Consider the following 27,885-nt stretch of genomic DNA (forward strand, 5'->3'; position numbering starts at 1 on the left):
AGTAGGTTTTTCTAAAATAGCATTTCACTAAAATTAGCTGCAAGCCATTCAGGACTTTGATGTTGTCTAATGTAGATTAAAAAAGAAAAAGCATACATACATATTTTTATATATATGTAAGTATGCACAAAATACACATATATTGGATTTGAAGCACAATAGTATTTAATCTACTAATCAGTGAAGATGTAAATATTTTATGACTTTAGATGTAATATTTAGAACAGACTTGTCATTGCCAACATCACTCTAATCTTGTCTTCTTTACACAGAAGCATGATAAAGTGCTTTCCCTCAGTTTAACATCACAAAGAATGAATGAGATTGAATTTCTTTAAGGCAAGAAAAAAAAATTCTCTGGGCACACTGGTGTTGAAAAGCCTTTTAAACCTGAATTTTTAAATTTCCCCTTTTAGATTCTTTTATCATATAATTGGATAAGGGGAAGAAGTTTTGTTATGCCCCCAAATATATATTCTTGGGTTCATTCCTGAGCGAGAGAGTTTAGGGGGAAGGATGAATGAGTTTCAATGTCCCCACGGCCCTACCATCCATCAAGTTTCTTTGTGGTCATACCACAATCAGCTCTGTCCACCTCTGCTCGGAATCACCTCTCTGATAAAATGTTCTCTGCACTCCCTGAAGGCTCTTTTGATTATTCCTGCCCTAAAGATCTCTTTTCTCTGACCTCCACTAACATTTCCTGTCTACATGCCCCCAGAGTAGCTTTTTAGGAGTGTTTATCTTTCTGTGGTTGTCATGGTACACTTGGTTCATCCCATAAAATTGTCGTGATGTTGCCTGTTTCTCTCATAAGAGTTTCAGTAGATTTACCCACTAATAGAAAATATGTATGTGGTTTCTGTGTGCAACCCAAGGGGGGCAGGAAATAGTATTATAAAGTAGAGGAGAGACACAGTGGGGAAGGAAGGGAAAATGAATTTTCCATGAATAGATGAGTTCAAAAGATTTTAGAAGTTCAATTTAATTGGTAGCCCTTAGCATCCACTCAAAAAATCAGAAATAACATTACTTATAATCACAGCATGTTCTGGATGCAGTTTATGTTAGCTAAATGGAAATCTAGTTTAAAATTCCTCTTTGCTGCCCCAACCCTTGGGGCAAAGTCTTGCTCATAGAAAGCATGGCTGTTCAGTTATCAAAGCCTTTTGTTTTGAGACTTAACTGTCCCGCAGCAACGGTTAAGCCAAATCCATAAAGGACTAGCCTTTTTCTAATATCATCTTATATGATTATCTTCTCCAATGTCCTAAGTTAAACTGTTTTTGCTTAGTCCCAGTCATTTTTATTTTCCTTCCGTTCTCTTCTTTTTCCTTTTCCTTTTTATTGGGTTGGGTCTGGGGAAAAGGTTCTTCTGCCATTGAGCGTCTCATATTTATCATTTATATTTGTTGAAGCACTCTTGCTTCAGCTCTTTTCTCTAGAGGGTGCATCCCTGTAGTTTTTTAAATTTCTCCTCATCATTTGAAGAAATATCCATCGAACACCTTCTATGCCAAACTGTGCCTTGTCCTAGAATACAATGGTGAGCAAGACCAGCCCTGGTCCTGCCTTCATGAAGCTCATGGTCCAGTAGGAGCAGATGACTTCTTCACATTAATGTTTATAAAACCATTTTTGAGACAATGTCCTGAAAGAAAGGACATGAGTTTCTGATAAAGAATAAGAATGAAATGAACCAGGATTGGGACACTGGGAGAGGGCCCAAGGACAGCCTATGATAGACATCTCAGGGATGAGTAAGTTATGTTTGAAACACAAATCTGATTAAATCCCATTCTCACCCCAAATTTAACTTAACCCTTTCAGTGGTTTTCCATAGTTTTTGAGATAATAATCACTCTGTTTATTGTTAAAGTTCTCTTCTACCAAGCTCGGCTTCTTTCATATGGCAATCTCTTTAGCATTCTTTCAAATTATTGGATGCTCTATTTACCCTACTGACACAGGCACAGTACCTGCTCTTAATTCTCCCTGGAATGATCTTCTTTCAAATCAGTAAGCAGCTTGTTCTTTCTTTCTATTTATGCCTCTGTTCCTTAAAGGGGTTAGTGAGGGTCTATGCTACAGCAGGGCATAAGAGAAGAAAAAGGAGGAAGCAGATCTGCAAGAAACTTGCAGATTCTGAAAAGGTGGAATGGTCCAGTGCAGTGTGAGCACATGCCAAATAAGTTGAAATTTGAATTTTGGCACTGAAAACTTTTGAGATATATGACTTTGGAGATGATCTATAATCACTCTCAGTCTGTTTTCAACCAGAAATGATGCCTATTTTGTAGGTTTTTGTGGTAATTTGAGATGGTGTTTGGAAGATACCAGTACAATGCTTAGCATGCTAAATAAACATGGTTGTTGATGGCTTGGGAATTGATTCTTAATTATTATTTGAGAGTTATGAGAAAGTACTGGAAAGTCTAGAGATAACAACTAACATTGGATACCAATTTTTCAATCACTTGAGGGACACAAAGAACATTCCTAGGCGGGAATTTTGTTAGCTTGAAGGAACACTGGGTTTCATTTGAAATCAGTGAAAACATTTCATAATATTAATTCTAAATGTTAACTGCTTTTTGTACAGCCCATAGAAATTAAGACAGTCTTATAACAATTACCTCCCATGAACCAAAAAGAGATTTGTTTCAGAATGAGCTGATCTTTGTTAATTTGGGCATCCTTTTTCCTAGACTAGTTACTCCTGAAGGGCAGAAACCATGCTTTGGTCTCTTTTCCCCTGAGAACCCAGCATAGTTTATGTAGTAGTAACAACTCAGAAATATCTTATGGCTGTATTAAAAAAATGCTTTATTGCAGAACTCCATCTTTGCCTTCTATTAGGCAAAAGAAAACTTACAGTGTCCTGTGAAGAAATTTGGGAGTTTTTGCTCAACAGACTGTCTGCCTAAATTCAAGCAATCTTGCACAAATTATAAGCATTATCCTTTAAGAAAACAGAGTTAATGCGTGATTCTGCAATGAAAAAACTGTTTTAGCCAGCCAACTCACTTGAGTAAAATCTAATAAATGACAGGTATGTCAAAAAGACTACCCTGTTGGAGCCCTTCTGTTTTGACATAGCTAACTTGGCCTGCCCCTTGGATTGGGGCTAACTGTCACTGACACAGCTCTAATTGTCAGCAGGTAATCCTTTTCAGTTTTCCTTTTCCTTTTTATTCCAAGAAAGACCTCAGGCATTATTAAAGGCAAAAGTACTGAAACACTTCTGGTGTAAGTTTTCTTCTTTGTGAATTATTTATGTTAGAATGAATTGTTCAAAAATCACCAAGTCTCAGAGTTTAAAGGGATGTTAAGCAAGCTCATCCCCACTATTGCCTCCAGACAGGACTACTCTGCTAACTCCTCAAACAGATGGGGTGCTAATCCAACAAAAGTTTCCTCTGTAAAATGTCCCAGGGCTTCATAACTTCTCTACTGGGAAGACATTAGTCATCTTACTTCTTTTTGCACTCCAAATCTATACTCCTCTTTATTTTAAGTACATATAAAGAACCCTTCACATGCTTGGTAGTAATTGGTTTCTCTGACATTAAAGAATTCATGGCTACCAGATATAGCAGTAGATCAAGCTGTATATGGTATGGATTGATGTTGAATCAAGTTTATCCATTTTCTTTTTCGTCTTTCAAAAAATGTTTTTGGAGGAGGATGGATTATCAGAGTATTTCCTCTGAAAATAGGAAAAGTACTCTGTAATCCTGAAACCTCCATTGGCTCTCCTTGCCTTGCCTTCGGTTTTCAACACAGATTTATTGAATTCCTATGGATTCCAGATGCTGTATTAGATACTGTGAATTCAGTAGTAAACAAGACAGCCATGTTCTCTGCCCTCCTGAAGCTTGCCGTCTAGCCAGAGTAGTCTCACCTTGCCTCCTTATCTTCTATTCTCCCTTCCACTCACTTGAATCTTCCTCCTTAGGATTTTATGGATTGGAATTGGAGAAGGTAGTATCCTACTCAAAATGCACTCTGCATCAAAACCAGGGATTATACAACTGGGTCCAGGTTCAACCCAAAAATCCACAAGGGAAGTCTGAACAGGTGGGGAAACCAAATCTGTGAGAAAAAAGGTCAATGGAAAGTAGGCCAAGTTTAATAAGATATGATCTGGAGTGCAGGTATTGTAGGCTAATGCTCTTTTCTGCCAAGGCTCCAACATACAAAGGTACTCAGACAAGGCGTCCAGGTGCAAAGGCCCAGTAGTAGGAGGACCCTCTCTATTTTCCATCCACTTTCTTTTTTACTCTATTTTAGAAAATGATCAAGAAATTTAAGGTCATCAGGATTAAGAGCAGGGCAGATGTGAGAGAAAAAAATTATGATAGTAATAAAAATAACGGTAACAGTTCTATCATGTTTTATAATTTGACATGCTTTAGTCCGTGTGCTGTCAGAGAGAGGAGCCAAACAGTCCTGAGTGTCAACCCAATAAACATTTGTTCTTGAAGAGCGAGTCTCGGGTGTACTCATCATTTGTATTCCAGGCCACAGCACTAACTGAGCATGGTGGACATACAATAGATGGTTGTGAATGAAAGGATTTCTTGCTCTGTTGCCTCAGGGCTCAGTGTCCATGGAAGAGTCTCTGCTCTTTTCTTACTCTCATTTTTTAATATATAAAAAAAAAGGAATATAAATATGTATGCCTTAGCATTGCTTTGAGGGTTAAATGAGAAAGCACCTAGTACATGGGAGATGCTCAATGAATGTTTCTTAAAGCATTATCATTATTACTGGCTCCATTCCTCCAACACCAGATTTTAGTGGAACTGGCCTCAGAAACTCAATTTCAAGTTTGCTCTACATATGTAGTAAAGGATAATCTTCCCTTTTCGGACCTTGCTTTGATGTCTGAAGAGGAACTGCTCTCTACATATTTCTATCACAGAAATGTTTATTAAAGGACCTTCAGCTATTTTAAATAAAGGAATTATAAAAAATGAAAAGTACAGTATCATTTTACAATTCTTAACTAATTAAATTATTTCAGAATGTAATTTTCATGGACTGAAATTTATAATATCAAATTATATCCAATTATATACAATTTCCAAGAGATATGAAGGAGAAACCTTTTTGAATATTCTATTTTACCAAAGCTATTCAGTTTTAAAACTATTCATTTTATATGATTTTTAAATTCTGGTGAGCTAAATGACATAGTAGACTATTCTTGGACAGTCTTAAGATAGACATTAGAAAAAAAATCAATTGTCATTGTATGTGTGGGCTAAGATTTTTGAAATTATTAAGATTTGTACAATAGCATTAATAATAATTTTGTAGTATGGTACTTCTCAACTTGAAATGCTTTCACTTCTATCTTTACACAATCCTGTCACTTGAGAACATTCTATGGAAAGGATAACCTAGCATAGGCTGAAAATGATGAAAAAGCATATTTGTGGAATTATGAAATTCAAAATGGCTGGGGCAAAAGACACCCAGGAGAATAGGCAAGGTGTGCTCCAGAATTAGGTTTGGTAGATTTTGATGAACATGAATGATTCAAGGAAGAGTCAGGTCTTACTTTCTGTGGAAAATGGAGAGTTACAGCAAGAATAAAAATGATCTATTTGCATTTTTAAAAAGATAATCCTTGCAGCATGGTGGAGGATGAATTTGAATAAGAAAAGTCATGGAAACAAGAATGCTAGACAAGGGGTTGTTTCCACAGACAAGGCAAGAGTAGATGAAAAGATGAACAAAGGTATTGGTATTTGGGAATATAGAAAGACAACAGATTCAAGAGGTATTCCTGAGGCAAAATTGGCAAGACTGGAGAAAGAAGAATCTAAGGTAACACCACGTTTTAAAAGCTTGAAAGACATGGTTGATGAGAGTGCTGTGAGAACATGAAGAATGATATAAAGAAGGTTGTTTTAGCTGCCATTTTTCAACCAATTTTGCAATTTTTGAACCAAAAGAGATACAGCATGAATTTATGATGACCAGTATTTAAATATCTAGATCTCTATACTACTTTAAATTGTTCATAGAACTGTCAAGTACATTTTTTTTATTAGGGCCACACAATAATGCTGTGAAATAGGTAGCTATGTAGATAAGGAAACGAATATTCAGAGAAATCAGTTTAGTTGGCAAGGTCACCTGATAATAAGTGAAAGACTTATTTGTTTACTATATGATGTTCCCTTTTATAAAATGCATCCGGTGAAATAGAGAAAGTTATATTTAGAACTAAAACTACCTAGATTTCCAACATTTAGGAAATATTTGAAGGCTTGATATTTACTATTTGATTTTAGAAAGTGGAATTGCAGGGTTGAAATTATAAAAAACTGTGATTACAAATAAATTCAGTTGCCAACTTCACAATATTCTTTTGTGTGTGTACAGTTCTATGTGAAAAAGTTATATATATATTTTAAAGATTTTATTTATTTATTTGTCAGAGATTGAGAAAGAGAGAGGGAGGAAGAGAGAAAGAAAGAACAAGCAGGGGAAGCGGCAGATGGAGGGCAGGCGGAGGGAGAAGCAGACTCCCCGCTGAGCAAGGAGCCCCACGTGGGACTCGATCCCAGAACCCTGGGATCATGACCTGAGTTGAAGGCAGACACTTAACCAACTGAGCCACCCAGGCATCCTGAAAAATGTTATACTTTTGAAATAAAAGCAATATGAATTTCTAGAAACAACTACCAATAAGTCCGTTTGGTTGATGTTAACAAGTTTAATATTAATGAATGGTTATCTCTACAATATTTGTTCGTGGGACTTTTGAGATCTTTTTAGGCCAAGAGTTACATTATCAATAAATGGACACCAGAATCCCAAAGACAATTACCATTGTCTCCCCTGAGTCATCATGAATAGTTCTGCTAAAAAGTTTATCTATCCTTTGACATAGTTATATACAAACTACATATTCAACATTATCCATTTGAAAAGGAAGTACTAAAAAACACATCTTATTCTACTTCCTTAATTTTCAACTATTAGAATAATGATCTGTTAATTTTCTAATTATTAAATTGAATTTTTTGGCAAAACTCAACACGATTTAATCAAAATGAAGTCTTTTGTTATAACCTTGTTCTGATACATAATTTTCCTGGAATGTTGGACCATGTATCCAGATAATATTTTGATATTCTCCAAAACTTCCCCTTTGGCATCCTCAGAATAGTATTTGAAATGTGTGGCTTTTTGTTTGAATACTTTCCAAGTTTATGAGTATAGTAGTAAGATAATTTAGTGAGTAACAGTGAAGAGATCCTTATAGGTGAACCCACCAGAGTTCTCAGTAATCCAGGTCAGTTGTCTATAATATTGATTATCTGAAAATAATCTTTAAACATGAATTATTATGTACACACCAGATGTCTTGATTCCAAGCGGTAATTTTAAGGAACAGACACATAGCTGGGGGTACATGGTAGAGTTAGAGTAGACATTTCTTCTAGAGATGAGTGATGATATATAGATCTTTGCCCTATGCATCCTGTCTCTTATACAATTGTGTATTCTTTTAGAGGAAATCTGGTTTTATACCATAGTTAGAAGAATCTTTTTGCTTTCTTAACTTAAAGATAATTTTGGTTATTTTTAATCTAGAGAAGAATAATTTCTCCTTTCTTATCTATACATTCTATTAGAAATATATTAGCAAAATAGTCAATTCCTCTTTAGGACCCTTCAAACTATTTAATGATCTATGTATAAGATAGGCCACAGCTAGGATGTCACTTTTAATTCAAGGGTTCTTCCATCTGTGCAAGGACAGATGACCTCTGGAAATGCAGTATTAGCCATTCACTTACTTTTCTTCCACTGAGAGGCTCAACCTGGAATAAATAGGGTGGAGACAGCCATCTCATGTTATTCTATCTCATTGATTTCCACACACAGAAAACTGTATGGTTGATTAGAGCAAGGAAGTGGGCACAAATATGTTCTAGGGAGTATAGATTGTGTTAAGAGAATCAACTTTTTTGATTTTCTTTGCATACCTTCCCCTTCATAAACCATTTTCCCATTGAAAAAGAAACAAACAAGCATACTTCTTGCCCATTTCAGAAACTTACTATGGTATATGACCCTGAGGTATAAAGTCCTCTGGAATGTCAAATACCGGGACAATACAATATATTATTCTCCAACTGGATGCTAATTCCTAGGGTAACACATCATTTCAAAGTCAATTTTTAATTTATTAATTTCAACAAAATTAATAAGGGATATAACTAATTTGTCAGCTGATAGATCACCAAAATGATTTTTATGATGAATCACTAGGTGATTTTTGACAAATAAATCGGAAGGAGTTCAAAGAATTGTGACACGAAACAAAATTCATTCCTTTCCAATCTACTTGCTACACTTTAAAGGGGCCATAAAAAGCTAGACTCTGGCTGAACTCAGACTCACCTACTTACTTACTTGTGGGACCATGGGCGGTTTATCACCTTCTCTATGCCTAAGTTTTAAATTCTAATAGCCAGCACTAATAGCTAGGCACTTCAGATATATTAATTCATGTAACCCTTACAATAACTGTGGGGCTGGTAATGTTATTATCTCAGTTTACGTAAATAAACTGAAGTTCAGGGAGATCAAAATGGTAAGTGTAAATGTAAGTATTTTAAAATTACGAAATTTAAAAATTATACAAAGGGAGCCATAAGAATACTACTTACTCTATAGAGCTACATAGTAAGGATCTAATGAGTTAAATAAAACAGCAAGCATTTGGACCCAAGCCTACTACCCAATAAACATGATATGAGTTGAGGTGACATTACTGTTTATGAGCAAAATTTTCATCACTCACATCCATAAGAATGTAAAGGAGGACTATGATTGATGATGAGTCCTTTCTTATTCGGGTAATTAATGTGAGTTTTCCATGGAAATATGAACCAAGAGATAGTACTTTGAGAACATTTTGTTCTTTTGTTTTAATTACTTTTAAAATTTGAAATAAATTATTTTATTTTATTTTATTTTATTTTTTATTATGTTATGTTAAATCAATACTATTAATGCTTGTTAATCAACTAAACTGAGAATTAATTTTTTTGAATCCCTATAGTCAGAAAATTTTTTTCAAAATGAAATTACATTTCATATACATGTTTTTCTTGCAGAGAAATATGATAGCATGATGAATAAAAGGCTTCAACCATAAAAAGTACATACTTAGATAAATGTCTCTAGAAAAAGTAAAGAAAAAAAGATAAACACTCCTACCTCTTAAGAAAAATAATGGATGAATGATGGGTATCAATTTGCCATAGCAGTTAGATTCAACTTCATACATTTAAAAGAGGGATGAAACACATTTTATTTTACACTTGATCTTAGCCAAAAGGCCAAGAAGCAAAAAAACACATTTTATTTTAAAATATCCGTATTTGCAGTATGCTGGGAATTATAACATCCAGAACTATGGTAATTAAAGTTATGATGAAAACATTCTAGACTTCAATTTAAAATGTGCAGGAGTGTACATAATTGCTCAAAATTATTTTAGGGGATGTGAGAAAATAAAAGAATATTGGTTAAAAACACAGTAGACTTGGATGGAGAAGACACATTTTAGACTTAGTTTAGTGACTGCTATTAGTTTTGGGACCTTGGTAAACTTACTGAAATGTCTCTAAATTTCAATTTCTTTATCTGTAAAAATGGTATTAGTTATGAAAATTAAATAGAAATACATGGAAAATTTCTTAAACAGTCTAAAGTACTCTATTATTATAAAAAATATGGAATAACTAACCAAGAAAACAATTTAGAAATGTTTCTTGTAAGATTTGTAGAAACCATGATACAGAATTCTTTCAAATGTGTTAACTTCTCTTCAAAAATATTGTTTATAGAATTTATTTGACAAGTTTCATTCTCCTGATGTAAAAAATATAAGCTATCTCTGATAAGAAACACTGTATAGTTTTTGATAGTCTATAGTTGAATTTGTAAGATTTTTTTCTTTTAGAGTGTGAATGCAAAATAAGAAGATGGATTTTCATCCTTGGATTATAAACTGGCTTTTTAGATAATTTCAAAAGGTTAATTTATCAAAAGATTCTATCAGTGTCATCAAAATCAGGAACAGTTTTTCAAGGTCATCTCATTAAAGGCCAGGAATAATTTGCATGTATAAATCCTGGTGTGTTTGTTAAAAATTTGTCTTTACCTGCAGTCACAAGTTGCATTTTTATTTTATCATTTACTTGCAAGAGAAAACACTTCCAGTCATACTGGCACAAAGTTAACACCATGAGCAGACCAGCTACATGTGATATTTGAAGCAAATGTAAAGTTCACTAGTTCACTCAAGGAACCCAACTGTTGTGTCAGCTTGTGAATTTCCACACCACTCCTCTCATTTTCTTGTCATTTTCTCCTGTTTGGGAAATGAGAATCGCTGCAGTGGGTATTGAACCGCCAGTATCCTCTGCATGGCATGTTGTCTACATTCCTCATTGTAGAGAAGCATCACAAAAACACCCACAGATACTCAGTTCATCATGTGTAAGAGTGACTCTAAAATGGCTGTAGTGGGGGACCTTCTCAGAATAGCAATTTGAATGAAGCAAAAGATTACACGCAAGGCAACCATCGGTGTACGATTTAGCATTAGATTTCAGCTTCATGTGGACCATAGTGACTGAACCAAATAAGTGTTTATTTCAATAAAACACAGTTTAGAAATAGGCCGTCCAATTTAAGCCTTCTTCTAATCTCGGTTGTCGTGTTAATCTATGGCTTTCTTGTGCTTAAAGATGGCCACTATGCCTCCAGACATCCCACCTCCATTGCAGTCTGAAAGAAGGGAATGGTTGAAGGAGAAAAGGTGAGTACCAACTGAATCAGTTCCTCCTCCTCCTTTTTAACTAGGAAAACAATAGTGCATCTGAAAATTCTATGCAGCAGACCAGTAGACTACCACTTGCTGCTTATTGTTTGCCATTGTGTCATAAGACCATCTCTAATGGCAAGAAGGCCTGGATGATGGCATAGTTTCTCTAGGCACATTGCTGCCCCAATTCAAATTGGTGTTCTGTTAGTGAGGAAGTAAAGAGAATGGATAGAAGCAGTGTCTAGCCCTGTCTGACTCACTCAGCTTTAACACTGCATTTTTAAAAATTTCTTTCAAAGTTCACAGATGCACTGAATTAAGCTCCAATATATTCAATATTATTTGTAGTTTTGTGGTGTCTTTTCCTGTACTCAACTGCATGTTCCTCCTCGAGATCAAAGATTGTATCTTATTTTCATTGCATAGCTCCTAGTACATAGCGTGCTTAACCCATGACGTAGTCTTTTCTCATATTAGATTTCAATCATTTGACTCTAGGATATATTAAAGTGCCTGATATATCCCTAATGAGTTTTGAGTATGTACGTCTTGAATTATTGGGGCATTTAATGCTAATGACTAGGTACAAAGCTTTTGCACTTTGAGTCCTAATTACCTTGATTTGATTGAAAGCCTGAGACAGTCCATGTTATGTTTTCATACTTTTTCTAGGTCACTGCTTTGGTTTAGACAACCTGCATGCCATTGTCACTCCCAGAAGCACGTTGGGTTGATAAAGCCAAGTGGAAGTGCTCTGAATGTTTGTACCAAGAGTCTGAGCACAAATTTCATGTCAGACAAACTTTGGGATGCCTATGATTTCTTCTAAATATTAATTATATGATGATGTAGCCAAGAATCCTTTAGTTCCATTGCCTCCTTAGACATTTTATTTAATTAGGGTTTATTTTGCTACATTGAAAAATAATACTTTTTTTTTTTCTCTTGCCATTTTTTTTCAACCTATACCCCACGGCCTAGCACAATTCTGGCACACAGTGGGTCAAAGTAAGTTTTGAATCAATGAATGGCCGTGGGCCAATTTCCAAGCGTCTATACTAAAGTTTCCTCATTAGTAAAGAGATATGTTAAAAATATCTCATATAAGGGAAAGGCCTAGCATAAGGGAAGGTACTGGTTTTGGGTTAGAGTCATGGGTTTGAGTCCCAGCTCTACCTCTTATCATCTTGTAGAAACTTCAAAATTAATTTTTTTAATTAATGCATTCATTCATTCCACTGCATAATAGGGGTTGTTCTAGACACTGGAAATACACATGTGGAAAAAAAGGAGTTATTTTCTGGTAGCTCATAGTCTAGTGTGAGAGACAGGGAATATATATAAATGCTTTAAGTCTATTCCTTTACCTTTCAGCTGGGTTAGTAATTTCTGCTTTCCAGCATTATTGCATGGATTCAGTCCATGATATCCACACCTACCATACTTTAAGATATTCATAGCCCAGAATAGTGTTGGCCAAAAACCACTCAGCACAACTTTTCTTTCTTTTGTCATTTTTCCTTTGAGAAGAAAGCTGTGCATACTCTTAAAATTTGATCTATAAGGAAGATCTAGGGACAATTTGGGGATCTATAGTACTTTGAGTCTTTCTCCTCCAGAGCTCCTCATCAGAACCACAGAACACAAAAAACGATTTTGGTGACTATTTTCTCAGTTCATCCTAGATTAGAACAGAGCTAGTACCATGCTATGATGCATAGAAGAGAGAATAATTTATTATATATTATATAATCACATTTTATATCACAGATGCTTGTGCTGGAAGTCCCAAAGGCACCCCCAGATTTGGTGATTCACTGGGAGGATGAGGACTCAGCATATAGTTGTACTCATGGCTATGATTTATCACAATAAAAGCATACAAAACACAATTAACAAAGGGGAAAGGCACTTTGGGCAAAGTCCAGAGGAAACCAGGTGCAAGCATCCAGGAGCGTGTCATATGGGACACACTTAATTTCCCCAGCAATGAGTTGTGATAAAGCACTGAATTGTCATCTACCAGGAAAGCTCATTAAAGACACAACTCCCAGGGATTCAATTGGGAGGAGGTCACGTAGACACTAGTTTTGGATATACTGAGATTTCAGACTCTTAGAAGGAAATGAGGTCTTTGCTATAAACCATTATTTTTATACAGTTTAGGAACAATGAGCCGTTCTTAGCAGTTAGGGAATAAAGGGAACTCTTCCTACTGCCAAGTTCCCAGATGCCAAACAAGGCTCAACCCTGTAGAAGGCCTTTCTACGGAGAGTAGTCTTGGGACTGTATGTTAACTTTTTCCTACACAGCACCTGACAGTGTTTGCATAAGAAAGGCCTGGCCTTTTGGCGCCTTTGCAGTGCTTTGTAAAGAAAGGGAAGCTTGAGAGGTGAGGAGTATAGAAGAGTAAAGGAAGAATACAATGGGGTTCTGTCTCCCCTCCTCTCTTTGGGGCAGAAGGCATGGAAAGCCTGGACAATGCATGGGTTGATAACATCATCTGCTTGTCTTCCTTTTTGATTTGCTGCTCATCACAAAGGGAACAGAGGTGATTTTAAACCTATATACTTTGCAAGACAACTTCAGCTGCATTCCTGAAAGTACCTCATACATTGTGGTCTGTGTTTTACAGTGGGGAAAGTGAGAAATCCATTTACTGGGGAAAGTGAGAAATCCATTTATAAAGTTCACTTCTTAAGTCATTTATTCTGTAAGCTCAGAGTTTAGTGCTTTGAGATTTTGTAAAGTAAGGCACAGCCGTGGGTCATTTGAAGTTTTTGTAGCTGAGTTTCTACATGAATCAATCCCACATACTGAACTACCTGGAAATTACTGAACTTAGAAGAGTTTCTCCTAGATTTCTTGTTATGGTATGAAATGTATGCTTTCAGCTTAGTCTCTCCTGCTGAAATAATGTAGCTTTTGGCCATTGGGAATAATTGTAGAGCCAAAAATAAGTCCTTACACCTCTCTAAACAAAGCACAAGAAAATATAAAATCAACAATTAGCATCAAAAATGCAATCTTATTGTGTTTTTCTTAAGATAGTCTTGCTGGTTTTATTTTGGGACTGTGGCTAGATGGCCTTTATCCAAGAAAGTGAGCGATTATTTTAGTGAACAGACAAGGAGAAAGAAGCGTGTGGGAATAAAATATTTAAATTGCTGTTTTCTTTGCAGCTGTGGTGGTGCCTTAAGTGGTGGGACTACAATATTGAGAATTTGAGGCTATTTATCCCTACCTTAAATATTTTGAGGACCATAATGTTTTTTATTTGCAGCTCTTTGAAATATGATGACAGGTGGTTAAAACTAAAAAGGTTTTTCCTTGATTAATCACCTCGTGGAGTAGCTTTATTAATGAAAGAAAAAAAGTGAGGCAAAAATATTTCTTGCTAGCATTTTGACTTCTGGAGGAGGATTTGAGACTGAATTCTAGCTGTTTGTTTTCAGTATTTATTACAGTTTAAATTAAAATGTGTGGGATTTAGTAAGAATGTCCTAATATCAGTTGTGTACAACTGGGCAGTTTTGGTGCCATAGAAAATGCCACGGTTATCTATATTTTAAAAGGGTATTTTTAAAGCTAAAAAAACAATACAGCAGCATATATTTTTAAGCTATTATTCTAAACAGTGTTACATTAAAATATCTATTGTTTCTAGGGTTTCTTAATAATTGAAAACATGATTTATTTACAAGGGAATAACTTACTCAATTCTAGGGAACAACAGAAAAAAGTATTAAAACAAAAACTAAGAATTGTGTGTGTGTGTGTGTGTGTACTTGGACACAGAGAAGAATAATAAGAGTCATAAAATATGTTCAAATTCAGCATGTGCTCTCATTAATGGCATTTTGGTGTCACACTTAAAACTATGTAAAACCTATAAGATTACATTATGTTTGGAAAATACAGATTTTTCAAGACAGTTCCAATTTCATCACATTTTATTTTATTTTTTTTTTATCAAAGCTGACCTGTCAAAACATGCTTAAATGCAGATTTAATTTTCAGCTTTCTAAGACTTTCACATAAATGAATTTTTAAAAATTTTGCTATAGCATAAATTAATAAACAAATCAGAAAAAAAATTTCCCAGGTCATTATATGTTTAATCAATATGGCAAAATATAAGCTTTGCTTTTAAAAATTTTGGATCCGTATCACTGGAATTTAGAGAAATCCTCATAGTCCAAGTAGTCCTTGCTATACTTGGAACAGTTATCTATACAGAGTAGAACCTAGCTAATTCAACCACTATTTATTAAATGCCCAGTAAGGACTGAATGTAATTATTGGATCAAATCTCATGTTCCAGTGGGAGAGAAATAAAATTAAATAGACATTTATAATACAACCCTCTTAGCTCCCACTCAACTCTGCATCATGTCAATCTTACCTCTTAAAAGTCTATCAAGGTATCTTTATCCCTACTCTACTCCTTTATTTAGGAGTCCAAGTCCCTCCTCCCACTCTACACTGCTTTCAAGGGAATGTCAACAAAAACAACCTTATCATGTTACCTCTGCATAACATCCCTTAGGAGCTGCCCGATATTTGAGAAATAAATAGATATTCCACACAGATTTTCTTAGCTGATGCTCCTAAGGAAGCTCTCATGACTCAAAACTCCTTTCTGTGGTTTCCAAAGAATTTTTTCACCCTGAGTCACCCAATATTCCCCATTCCCCTCCTGCCACAGCTAGCCAAACATTCCATAAGCCAGCCATACCCTCCTAGTCGCTGCTTGCTCGTCAGTTGTACCAACATCATCACCCCCACCTCTTAATGAGCACCAACAACAATTTACTTGTGTGTGTCTACAGTGGACATGGAACTGTTCATTTATATAAGAACCCTAATGAGGAGGGCACGGGGGTGGCTCAGATGGTTGGTTAAGCATCTACCTTCAGCTCAGGTCATGATCTCAGGGTCCTGGGATGAGCCCCGCATCGGGCTCCCTGCTCAGCAGGGAGTCTGCTTCTCCCTCTCTCTCTGCCCCTCTCCGCTGCTCATGTTCTTTCTCTCTCTCAAATAGTAAATAAAATCTTTAAAAAAAAGAACCCTAATGAGGTAGCTGCTATGATTCCCATATATATTCCTGAAAACTGGAATACAAGAGCTTAAGTTCTTGCTTGCAAGGTCCTTGATAATACATAGGTTACGGTTTTCTTATCTATAAATTGGGGTTAATGATTTTCACCTCATAGAAGGATTAATCGTCATTGTAAGGATCAACTTAACTTAAAAACATGTCTAGTACGGACACTGGCACCTCACAGGTTTTCAAGCAATGATACTAATGATGATGAGGATCACCATTCCTTATAATCTTCTGAAAGAAGAGAATGAGACACCAAAGGGAAAGGTTCTGCCCAAGATAAAGTTGATCCTGAGCCTGTAACAGTATCAAAAATTGGTTCTTTCTATCCAGACAAATATCTACCTCTCCAACTCAGGTAGGGTTATCTAACAATCACAGTGTAGGAAGGAATAGGATTGTTCCAATGGTTCATTCATTTCATAAACATTCCTCCAGGATCTTTTGTGTGCCAGATTCTGAGATTACATAGATTTCTTTTTTAAAGTCATGTCCTAAAGATTTCATCACTCATAAAGACATTTAATAATAATCTCCACTCCTTCAATAAATATTTATTAAACACTTACTCCAAGTCCAATGCTCTAATAGGTATGAACAAAAACAATCCTGAAATTCCAGTCTACATGGTAGAGGTTTATAATGTCAGTACTCAGATTGCATACAATATTGCCATATCTTTTTTTCTTAAATTTATTTTTTTAGTAATCTCTACACCCAATGTGGGGCTCAAACTCACAACCCAGAGATCAAGAGTCGCATGCTCCTCTGACTGAGTCAGCCAGGCACCCCCAATATTGCCCATACCCTACCTATACCCACTCATCTCTTTATTCTCTCATATTATTTGCATATGATTCTGACCTGAACTAGTCCATAAACAATTGGAGGGAAAAGTGTGTCTTTTGCTTTCTTGTTTGTTTTTGTTTTGTTTTAATCCTTCACTACTTCCCACCAAGGCCAAGCAAAACAGTTAAAATAAAATTTAGCCCAAGGCTGATACCTGAAAAATAGCTAGTAATAAAACCACAGTTATTAAAGATAGAGTGCACATCACAAACATGAATAATAGTTATTCTGGCGAGTCTTCCCTGGGGCTACCCTGGGACCTCAGCAGTATCTAGGGCATGATCTCAGACAGATGTTATCAGTGGACTAATCTATCAGCTGAAGAAAAATGGTGTCCTTTTCTTGATGTCTGCTTTACTCTGCTGCATAGCTTTGGCACCACAAAAAAGGGAGAAAGCCTTTCTTGAGGCAAGGGCTAACTTGGTGCTGAAACCCCCGCCTAGAGAGCATAGCCATTTGCATGACTTGTAGGGAAGGTCTTTACTCAGTGCGGGATCATCTCATAAGCACATGATCAAGGCACTAGCAAAAGGTGACCCTAAAGAGTTTTTATGAAGAGTTTAATATTCAAAATTAGAAAAAAAAAAAGCTTTTATTTAATCACCATAGAAAAATCAGAATACCATTCAACATTCTTGCCTTTATCATTTAGAACTGATTTTCTTTCTTTTTTTTTTTTTTTTAAAGATTTTTTATTTATTTGACAGAGAGAGACATAGCGAGAGAGAGAACACAAGCAGGGGGAGTGGGAGAGGGAGAAGCAGGCTTCCCGCGGAGCAGGGAGCCCAACGCGGGGCTCGATCCCAGGACCCTGGGACCATGACCTGAGCCGAAGGCAGACGCCCAACGACTGAGCCACCCAGGCGCCCCTAGAATTGATTTTCAATATGGAAGGGGGGGAGTACCAAAGCCTTTTCAAATTTTTTAGACTTTAGAAAATTGTCATATGGCCTTGATTTTGAGTAAAAGTTAGAATTTCACCCAGTGAGACTCTTCACTGTCTACAGCCTAGCTTTCAGTCTGGCCAAGGTATCTCATAGATGAATAACTAAGCGACAATTATTTATGTCAATTAATAAAGCTAAGACATAGGTTTAATCTTTATTCAATTCACAGTCTTAACCATAATGTTTTTTAAGATAAATAATTCTATTTTTTTTTCTTTTTATCAAAGATACTATGCAAAGATTTTTTAAAAATTAGAACAGGTAACTGCATTCTGTTCAGTGGCTTTCAATTTTAAGTCACAACAAAAGAAATAGCTAACCAAGAATGAATAGGCTTTCTCATAAATACACATCTTTAAATTCCAAAGAGACAGAACTCATGCAAATGTCACCTTGAATATTAAATGGAGCTTTTGATGTGCTTAAGTTGAATGCTCCCTAGATTTTTCTCATACAAAAGATTTTACTAATGCATTTTTCAGTATGAGTTCACTGCTCAATTACAGGTTGGTGTTGAATCAGGAGAAATGAGGCAAGGAAGAGCCAATGAAAGTCCATGTGTTGACTTCAGGTGTTGGCTGGCTCAGAGGTCAGTCATATTTCATGAAGCCAAATCCAATCCTGCCAGTGTTTCTACCACTGTGTTTGTCACCACTAAATACCCAGCTTGCCACTGATACCGTTAAAGTTTGTCTTTGCTACTGTTCTGTGTCTTCCATCTGCTGAGGCACCAAAATGATGACCTCTTTAAGTGACCACTTTAAAAGAAGATGCTTCCAACCATGTCTCTTTCTCCTGCTGTCCTTAGTCACTGGGCACAGAACTAGGACTCCCAGCCTTTTATCACACAGCCAGGTCTAAACTCTTCCCCAGACCAAATTCCTCACAGTCATTAACTTCTCTGACTTGCTTCCCATCAAAGCCTTTCTACCAAGATTTCTGGAACCTCACATGTCATCATAGGAACAAAACAAAACAAAGAAACGAAATCTCTTTCCTATATCCTCCAATTTTGCAGAACATTACTTCTATTGCCTGTCTTTACTGACATTTGGCTTAGTTCAGTCTCAAAATAAACAAAAGACATCATGCCTCTGATAACCCCTGCCCTTAGAGCTGAACTTCAAATCCTTCTCCTAATCTTCAGGTGGAAATTTGTTGAAATATTATTTTATTCTTACTTCTCCAATTTCTCATTGCCCATTTACCATTTAATCAACGAAAAATGATTTTACCCCCTACCCATCTAGCAAAACTGTTCTTTACATGTTCATCTACTATCTCCTAATCTGCAAATACGATAAATCATTTGAAGATCACCTACTGAATTTTTCTATTGCATTTGACACTGTGAAAATTCTGGAATCTAAGGTTTCTTATATCTCATTCTAAATCTCTCACCATCCCTTCTTACACTTCCTCTCCCTTAAAAACTGCTTTGATGCATTATGTCATCCTTGACATCACTCTGCACATTTCTTGGAGGGATCACTTCCAAACTCCATGTTCTTATTTGCCATTTCCATGCTGAAACTTGTCCTTCTAACAGTCTGCTGGGCGGATCCTCACAGATATCCCATGCTTCCCTCACTGCTAGGTGTTAACATTGGAACCTAGCATCTTCTCCACTAAACAGCATACACATCTTTTCTTCTTCTTCTTTTTTTTTTTTTTTATTTATTTGTCAGAGAGAGAGACAGAACACAAGCAGGGGGAGAGGCAGGCAGAGGGAGAAGCAGGCTCCCTGCCGAGCAAGGAGCCCGATGTGGGACTCGATCCCGGGACTCCAGGATCATGACCCGAGCCGAAGGCAGCCGCTTAACCGACAGCCACCCAGGCGTCCCCACATCTTTTCTTCTTATCCGAATTAAATGCACCACTGTCTCACCATCACCCATAAATATGGAGTCATCTTTGACCATCCTCAACCTCACTTTTCAACTGACCATAAAATGCTCCTAATTCTATCTCTGAAATAATGACAGAATCTGTTGCTTACTGTCTCCATCAATTCTTAACAGCCCATCGATGACCACTAGTCTGGTTCAGGCTTTTATCAATGTCTGAACTCCTGCTATTGTACCCTAACCTACCTCCCTGTTTCTAGCTTTAGTCTCCTCCTATGTAAACCCCGAAGCAATGCTCTTCCATGAAGATGCAAAACTGCCTTTATCATTCCACTGCTAGATGTGTTTCTTACAACTGCCTAACTTGCACTTTATGGAGATCACCAACTGCATCCACCAACTATTTTACAATGATGGGCCTCTGGATTTACAATGTTCTCCACCCAAAATGTCCTTCTGTTCCTACTTTCAATCAGTGATTTTTCATTTGTCCCTCAAAGCAAAGCTCCATTATCATTTCCTCTAGGAAGCCTCCTTATCCTTCCCAGGTTGAATGAGGTGCCATAGCTCAGTACTTCTATAATGACCAAGTATTTCAATTGTCACTTAACTGTTTTGCACTTATCTATTCTTATAACTGACTCCCCAACAGCCTGTGAGCATCTTGAGGGAAATGGCCATATCTCAAACATCTAGGTGCTCCCAACATCTTACAACGTGCCAGGCACAAAAAAAATCACAAAAAGTACATTGACAATTGAGAACGTGATTCACTTTCACTTTTATTTTTAGGTGAAAAACAGGAATATGATGTGCTTTTCATGCTCAGAGACTGATGAAATTAATGGGATAAGTATTTTCTTCAGATCTTTGTTTTTATACCTTTGAGATATAAAACTTATGAAATAAATTTCTTAAGTAGACAGTTCCTATAAAGGATGTTCAGGTTGTTGCTCATTTTTTTAGAAGAATCAAATGTCTTAGAAAATAACTTCTCCAGATTATCACCTAGTTGAGACTTGCTTTTAAGCAAATATTTTATCCAGGATGCAACTGTCCATCCAGAGGATTGTTCTCATCATTATTTCTTTCATCAGCCTTTGGCCTACTGTTGTGCATGTTGTTCTGTTTCCACCAAAGACTAATCATTAGGAGAAAATGTGGACATCCACTGAATCCCTGCTGTAGGAAGGCAGGGCAAGACAGTGGAAAGAACATGGCTTAGAGATGGACACACTGGACTCTAATACCGAGCCTTTGATGACTGGTAACATTGAGCAGGTTTCTCAACCACTGTGGGCCTCATTCCATCCCCTTTTAAAATAGGAAATAAAGTGCTATGCTATAGGATTATTGTGAAATTACATGAACTAATGTCTTTAAAATTAAAATAAAGCATAATTATTGGATTTCTCCTTTCCCTATGTAGAGTTGGTTTGCAAGGACTAGATAGGAGAGCCTAAAAGAACTAAATAAATGTTTGAGTATTTTAACTATTTGCATGCTCTCTAATTCATATGTATAATATGTATCTAATTCAACATGTATAATAAAAACAGGGTTTCTCAAAAGGAAGATTCTTAGTAAAATAAAATAAAAGTGAGTATGATACCAAAAAAATGTTTTTTTCTGTCTTGGTAATGAACTTATTTCTGCTTTGCTTGACTGGTTGCCAAAGTTTTGCCCTTGACTATATGAAAGTAGAAATTCGATGAACTTTTCCTAATTGGCCCAAAAAACTACCTGAAAGCAAAAGTTCTAAAAGAGAGATATTCTCAATAGAAAGTCTAGCACAGACTGAAAGTTGCAAATGGAACATTCTGGTGTCAAAGGAATGGAGAAAGAAGGACAAAAGGAGAGGAATTTTAAAAGACAGAAATTCTCTCATTATGAAGATTGATGATTTAAAGTGAGGTAGTTTTTTTTGAGGCTTAAGGACCTGTTCGTTTAAGATGGCAAACAACAAAATGTTACTGCTAATTAGACGTCCAATGAAATGTCACAAGGAAAGGTTAACTATTTTAAAGAATGTTATGTATTCTTGTATTTAAAATGTCATTGTTATTAGTTTTGAAACAGAGCTTACTGACAAAACAGGAATGAATAGATGTTCCAGAGAAGGAGGCAGGACGATTTTATTATTTGTCCAGTATATAAAAATATGAGAAAAAAACTATTGTGATCTTTTGTGCTTCATTTGAAACATTCACATTTGGCCATTTCTCTGGTGACTTCAGCCCAGAATTATTTTGGTCCACACAGATCTGACCCCAGGCAGATTTGAAAACAACAACAAAATATATGTGTGGAGGGCCTATTTTGTGCCAAGTATTGCTTTAGACACTGAGGAAAGAGAGTGAGCAAAACAAGCAGGGATCCTGGCTCCATGGAGGTTACATTCTAGCAGGGGAAGAACTAGCATAGGGAAATCATAATACAACATGGTGTCCTATAGTAACAAGTGCTGTGAAGAAAGCAAGTAGGGTTTGAAGACTGCTGTTTCTCCATCACCCACTATAGCAATAATGGGTCAAAGTTTCATGGAAGAAGTTGTATTGAAGAAGAGACCTCACGAGGAGAGGGGGCAAACATGTGTATACCCAGGCAGAGGTGAGTCATGCCTGGTTTTGGCTCCCCATTTTACTCCCCTCACTGCAGTCCTTGGTCACTGCTGTAGGGGTAGGGGAGTAGGGAGAGAATTAAGGATTTTGTTTTGGATGTTGGACAAGCCACGTGATAAATGCCATCTCATGTCCCCTTCCTCACCAACCTGTAAGACAGGCTAAACTACTTTTATCCTCCAGATAAAGCAGCTAGGATTCATGAAACTGAAAGAACTCCATCCTGGGCTCTGAGCTAGTAAAGTCTTAATAATCCAGTCTTCAAATCAAACCCTTTGCAATATCGCATTCCCTAAGCATACCTAAGGCTAATAGAGTCACAAGCAATTCTAACGCTTACCGCTTTATGGAAAGCATGGGAAGCACCGGATGTTTCTGTTTGTCCGCACCATACCTCTATGAGGTAGGGCTGTTAGTATCCACAGTGATCAGATAATGAAACTGAGATTAGACAGGGTTGAACAACTTGTTCCAAGTGATGGCGGGTCCATAATGAATGCGAATCCCTGCTGTTTAATTCTCCCTCAGGAATTTATATATTTTGCCCAAGGTTGTTGATTTCAACCACAAATTAGGATCAATGTGCTTGATTAAGAAATTCATCTAGGAAAATAGGGACGCCTGGGTGGCTCAGTGAGTTAAGCATCTGCCTTTGGCTCAGGTCATGATCCCAGGGTCCTGGGATCGAGTCCCACATTGGGTTCCCTGCTCAGCAGGGAGCCTGCTTCTCCCTCTGCCTGCCACACACTCTCTCTCTCTCACACAAATAAAAATAAATAAAATCTTAAAAAAAAAAAGAAATTCATCTAGGAAAATAATAAAATCCCAAAGTACACATGTAGAATATATCAATATAGGCATTGCCTTTATTTTTTTTGGATTCGACTTATAACTATTCAGTCGCTTTATGCTGGCATTTATTATTACATTTCCTTTAAAGTAGAACCAATTAAATATATTTGGTGATAAATTCTGTGGTGTTATACTAGTCCCTGTTCTTCAGAAGACAAGAGGCTGCCCAGATATTGGTTTGTGGAGCCTCAGCCACAAATGCTCTCAGAAAGCATCAGTGTGTATGCACACTAGTGTATACCCTGAAATGCTTTAGTCTTTTCTTATGGATGTTGAGCATCTATTAATATCCAGAACTACCATTTATGGCAGAGGCAATATTTTAGTGATTAAGAGCTGAGGTTCAATCCCTGCTCTGCAATTTATTACAACTTATTTGCAGCCTACTACAGACTCTTTGTTAAATGCTCATTCTGTTGCTGACTGCTCATTATGGGCCAGGGACTCTTCCATGCACTTTACATTTAGTCCCCCTAATGGTCCCAAGATAGATTATTAATCCCATTCATGGAGGAGAAAACTGAGCCCCGAGAAGAAAAGTAAATTGTTAATGGCCATACAATGAATAAGCTACAAAGCTGGCATTTGAACCCTAGGTGTCTGATTCCACAGCCTGTGTACGAGACAGAATCAGCTCTATAAGAAGGGCAAGGCATGCAGGTCCTATACAAGCTCAACTAGGCACTGTTTCCCCAGTTCTCTCAAATTACGGTGATTTTGCATAGCAGCCCAGCCTAGGATGAAATATGAAAAGGGTATATTCTTGGGAGTGGTAGGAAGAGTACTGATGTCAGAGAGAAGGATGAAAGTGTTGATTCTGGTAACTGTAATAAGGAATGAATTAACAAGGTAAATCCAAAGAACCATGGGATGCCTTGGCCAGTTGCTTCACCTGAGACTTAGTTCCCTCCGTGTTCTATAAAATGGAAATAATCAGACCTAACTCATTGGCGGTTAAGATCAAATGTGTGAAAAGAGGTACAGCACGCAACTCCATTCCTGTGTGTAGACAGACCACCATAGCCCCCAGTCCAACCCTATATCTAACATTCTCCATCTTTCTCAACTGTGGTGGACCTGCAAGTGGCCCTTTGGCCACTCCGTGCAATCTGGAGAAACAGCTCTATGTCTATGCTGATCCAGGCTGTGATCTTGTCGAGTTCAACAGACAAAACTTGAACGTGACTTCAACTCCATTTCCTTAGACCAAGGACTGATCTGCCACTCGGAAGGAGCTCTGTCCATTTCATTCACTGTGTCTAGTGGACAATGAGACATTCCTGAATGACTGAGGATTCAGGTCCAGATAAGGCATAATGGAAAATCTACTTGTGTTTCACTAGATGATGAAATAACTCAAATACAGTGATTTATTCTCTCTTTATTAGCCCAGACCATGTTCTTTTCAAATGCAAATCCACAAAGTCTTGTTCACTGTGACAATGCTCTACACTTAACTCTGGCTGAGACAAAGAAGTCTGCAGGTTAGCCTCGGTGCTTCCCCCAGGCTTTGCATGGCTCCAGGAAAAACAGGAGGCTGTCTATGCCTTAGGCCACTTATCTACTGCCAGATAACTCTTCCTCTGCCTTCATCCCAAAATAAACCAAGATAAAGATAAGCCAGAAGGATGTGGGTACAATATCTAGTCACTTACTCATATGTAAAAATTCTACCTACTTCTGGGGCAATCAAAATTCCGTTTTTGAAGCCTTTGTTTGCCAAATACCCGCTTCCTCACTAAACTCTTCCTCACTTGAACCAGCTCCGTCAGACCAAGTGAATTCCCGGAAGATCACAGCCCAAATAGAGATGCATCTGGGAGGAACGTCTTAGACTCCGAGTTGTAGTGCTTTAGAGCTGTGTTTCTCCAATTCTACCATGTGCCTGGGAATGTCAGGGAATCTTAGTCCATCAAAATTCCATTTAGTCCTAATGCCTTATTCTTTGGCGTGTGGTCCATGAACCAGTAACTTGGGCATTACTTGGGAGCTGTTAATAATTGTGACAGTTGCAGAGTAGCAAGCCCTGCCCAGACCTACTGCGTCAGGACTGCAATTTAACAAGAACCCCAGGTGATCTGCTGACATGTTGATGTTCAAGAAACACTGCCTTGGAGATCAATCAACCCCTTCATTTTCCAGAGAGGGAAACTGAGCCTCAATTAAATGATTCTCCAGAAACTCCCACAGCTGAATCCAGATGAGGTGCCAGGATTACAATCTAGCAGTATAACCTTCGCTGTTATCACGAACCTCTTTGGGCCTTCCTTTCCACATCTGTCAAATGGAGATATTTTCAACTTTCCTGCCTCCTTCTAGGTATAAGAAGTGTTACTATCCGTGAAAGCACTTTATTAACATCAAAGCCTTATGCAAACAAATGTGTATGCCATTATGTGAAACCCAACTAATTTGAATCCTTAAAGATTGTGAGTGCGTAGGGTGGGGGGGCGGTGTACGCGCATGGTGGTTCTAAGTACAGAACTGGGCCATATATGAAAAATTCTGCCCTACTTAATTTAGAATGTAACCTAATTCTCAGACTGGTTGCCAAAAAAAGAATCCTTTCTCCTCTAAATCTCAGAAGGGCTCTTAAAATGGACGGGCCCTCTGGGCCTCCCCGACATGTTTCCACTGCCACAGTCAAGGCAGCCTGAGATCACAGGGTTTTATATACGATGGCGTTAGATTTGGGGGCATGAGATCAGGTGAAGAAATGACACAGGAGAGATGGGCAGCCTCTTTTTAAAAAGAGAATTCCTCAGAGATACTCAAATCAAGTGTGGTTTAGAGAGAGAAAAACTAAAAAAAAAATTGAGAGATGAGGAAGAGGACAAAGGTGGGGAGGAGAGTCCTGTTGATGGCATCCATCTGTACATTAAACAAATATTTGCTGAGCAATTTCTACATGGCAAACTGTTCTAGGGATTTCGGACATAGCTGTGAACAAGGCCAGCAAGGATCCTCCCCTGAGATGTCTTATAGGCCAGTGGTGGTGGTATAGAGGGAAACACATGGAAAAGGAAACAGATGACCAGGACACCTTGGGGGTCATAAAAAGTGCTTTGAAGCCCATAGTGACTGGAGGATTCTGCTTATGATTGGATGGTCCAGGTGGCTCTTCTGAGATGAAAATTCAACTCTGACCTTAAGGACCAGAAGCCACGTGCAGACACAGGGAAAGAGCTTCCCAGGCGCTGCCAATGACCCAAGGTGAGAATGAACTTGGGAGTTCCGATATACAGAGAGAAGGGTAGTGAGCAAAGGAGGTAGGAGATGAGGTAGGAAAGGCTGACCTAAGTTAGTTCACACGGGGCCTTGTGGGTCATGATCAGGACTGTGGGCATCAGTCTGAGCGCAGTGGAATATCGCTATCAGTCCAGCTAGTGATCTACCTGAGAGTAGAAATGACAACCTCAGAATCTCGGCACAGCAGCATGGTCTGACTGACTTAGAGCAGGGGGATAGTTCCAGCTTTCCTCACTCTTCTTTCTAGCTTTCATTCCCTCTTCCTTTCAGGTGTTTATTAAACGCATATTGTATGACAGTGACTGTGTCTCTGTGGGCGCGAACATTCATCTAACTTTCTTATTAAGTTCAATTCCTCTCTGTGAATTAGTGCCAGATACCTAATCCAAAGCAATCCATGTTTCCCCATTACCAAGAGAAACTTTGGTTTGGTGTTCCACAGAATTTGTGACATGTACAACTAGGATTTTCTCCAGCTGCACTGGAGAAAAGTCCGGAGGGGTGGGCCTGCTTCTACTTCACCTTATCCACCATGATGCCGAGAACCACTCCCGGCCTCCTCTCTGAGCCTCCCTCAGGGCTATGCAGCATCTTCTCCACATCCCTCTGTGGCCCTTGGTCTCCTGGGATCAGTTCAAAGTCCCTGTCCTCTGTTACCACCTCTCCTCGAAGATTTCTCACTCTTGCTGCTCTAAGCGCTACTCCTGGGCATTAAGACTGCCCTGGTCACCCTTGCAACACAACCCCCCGCTGGAGAATGGTACCTTGAGGACTTGAGCTGATATTTTATCATTTCATCCTCCCAGTACCTAGACTCCTGCTCTCCACAGGAATGTAAGAAATGATTATTACTGATGATAAAAACAGCATCAATACAGACAAGCCTCAAAAGGCTCGAGTGTTTCTTAGCTTTATGCTGATTCCCCCTGGGATGGGGAGAAATAATCACAATGGCAATAATCGACCAGTGATGTTGATAAAGGCTAGTGTGTACTGAACACTGAGTGCATGCCAGATACGCAGCCAGCATCTCATAATCTGATTTGCTCCTCGTCAAATCCCTGCCTGCAGCCCCCTGGATTTGATCCTAAGAGACTCAGCCTGGTGGGAAATGCTCTCAAGCACTGATCAATAGAGTTGCCCTTTGCAATCTCTCTGAGCATCAGTTTACATATTTGTGAAAACAGGATAACAAACCCTCAACTTCTCCCTTTTCCAGGGTTGTTGTGAGAAGCGAATGAGGCAGGACAGCAAGTGCCATTAAACATGTGTTAAAGAAGGATAAACATAAAAATGAAGAAGAAGAAAGTAACTCTTGTTTCTGGGGCAACAGCAGAATTCCAAAAGCAACAGACAGTTCACTTTCTTGCTCCAGAAATGGATCTTGTTTATTGCAATATTGCTAAGTTACTGGTTAAATCTGAACTTATCTCAGGAAAAGGTCATAAGTGAAAGAGAGTGCGATTCAATGCAATATTGGAAGGCTAAAAAGCCCAGGAAAGTGAAATTCAGTAAGTATTGACCAAGGTCCTTCAATTCTAGTTTG

At 37.8% G+C, this 27,885-nt stretch overlaps 1 protein-coding gene and 1 pseudogene across 4 annotated transcripts in view; both read right to left on the reverse strand.

Annotated features, from left to right (window-relative positions):
* KCNIP4 (potassium voltage-gated channel interacting protein 4) overlaps window positions 1-27,885 on the reverse strand; it is a 1,107,245-nt gene that overhangs the window by 157,443 nt on the left and 921,917 nt on the right. The window lies entirely within an intron of this gene.
* On the reverse strand, window positions 9,236-9,386 carry LOC144381434 (U2 spliceosomal RNA; annotated as a pseudogene).

This window comes from Halichoerus grypus, chromosome 3, assembly GCF_964656455.1.
Source record: "Halichoerus grypus chromosome 3, mHalGry1.hap1.1, whole genome shotgun sequence".
Classification (NCBI taxonomy): Eukaryota; Metazoa; Chordata; class Mammalia; order Carnivora; family Phocidae; genus Halichoerus; species Halichoerus grypus.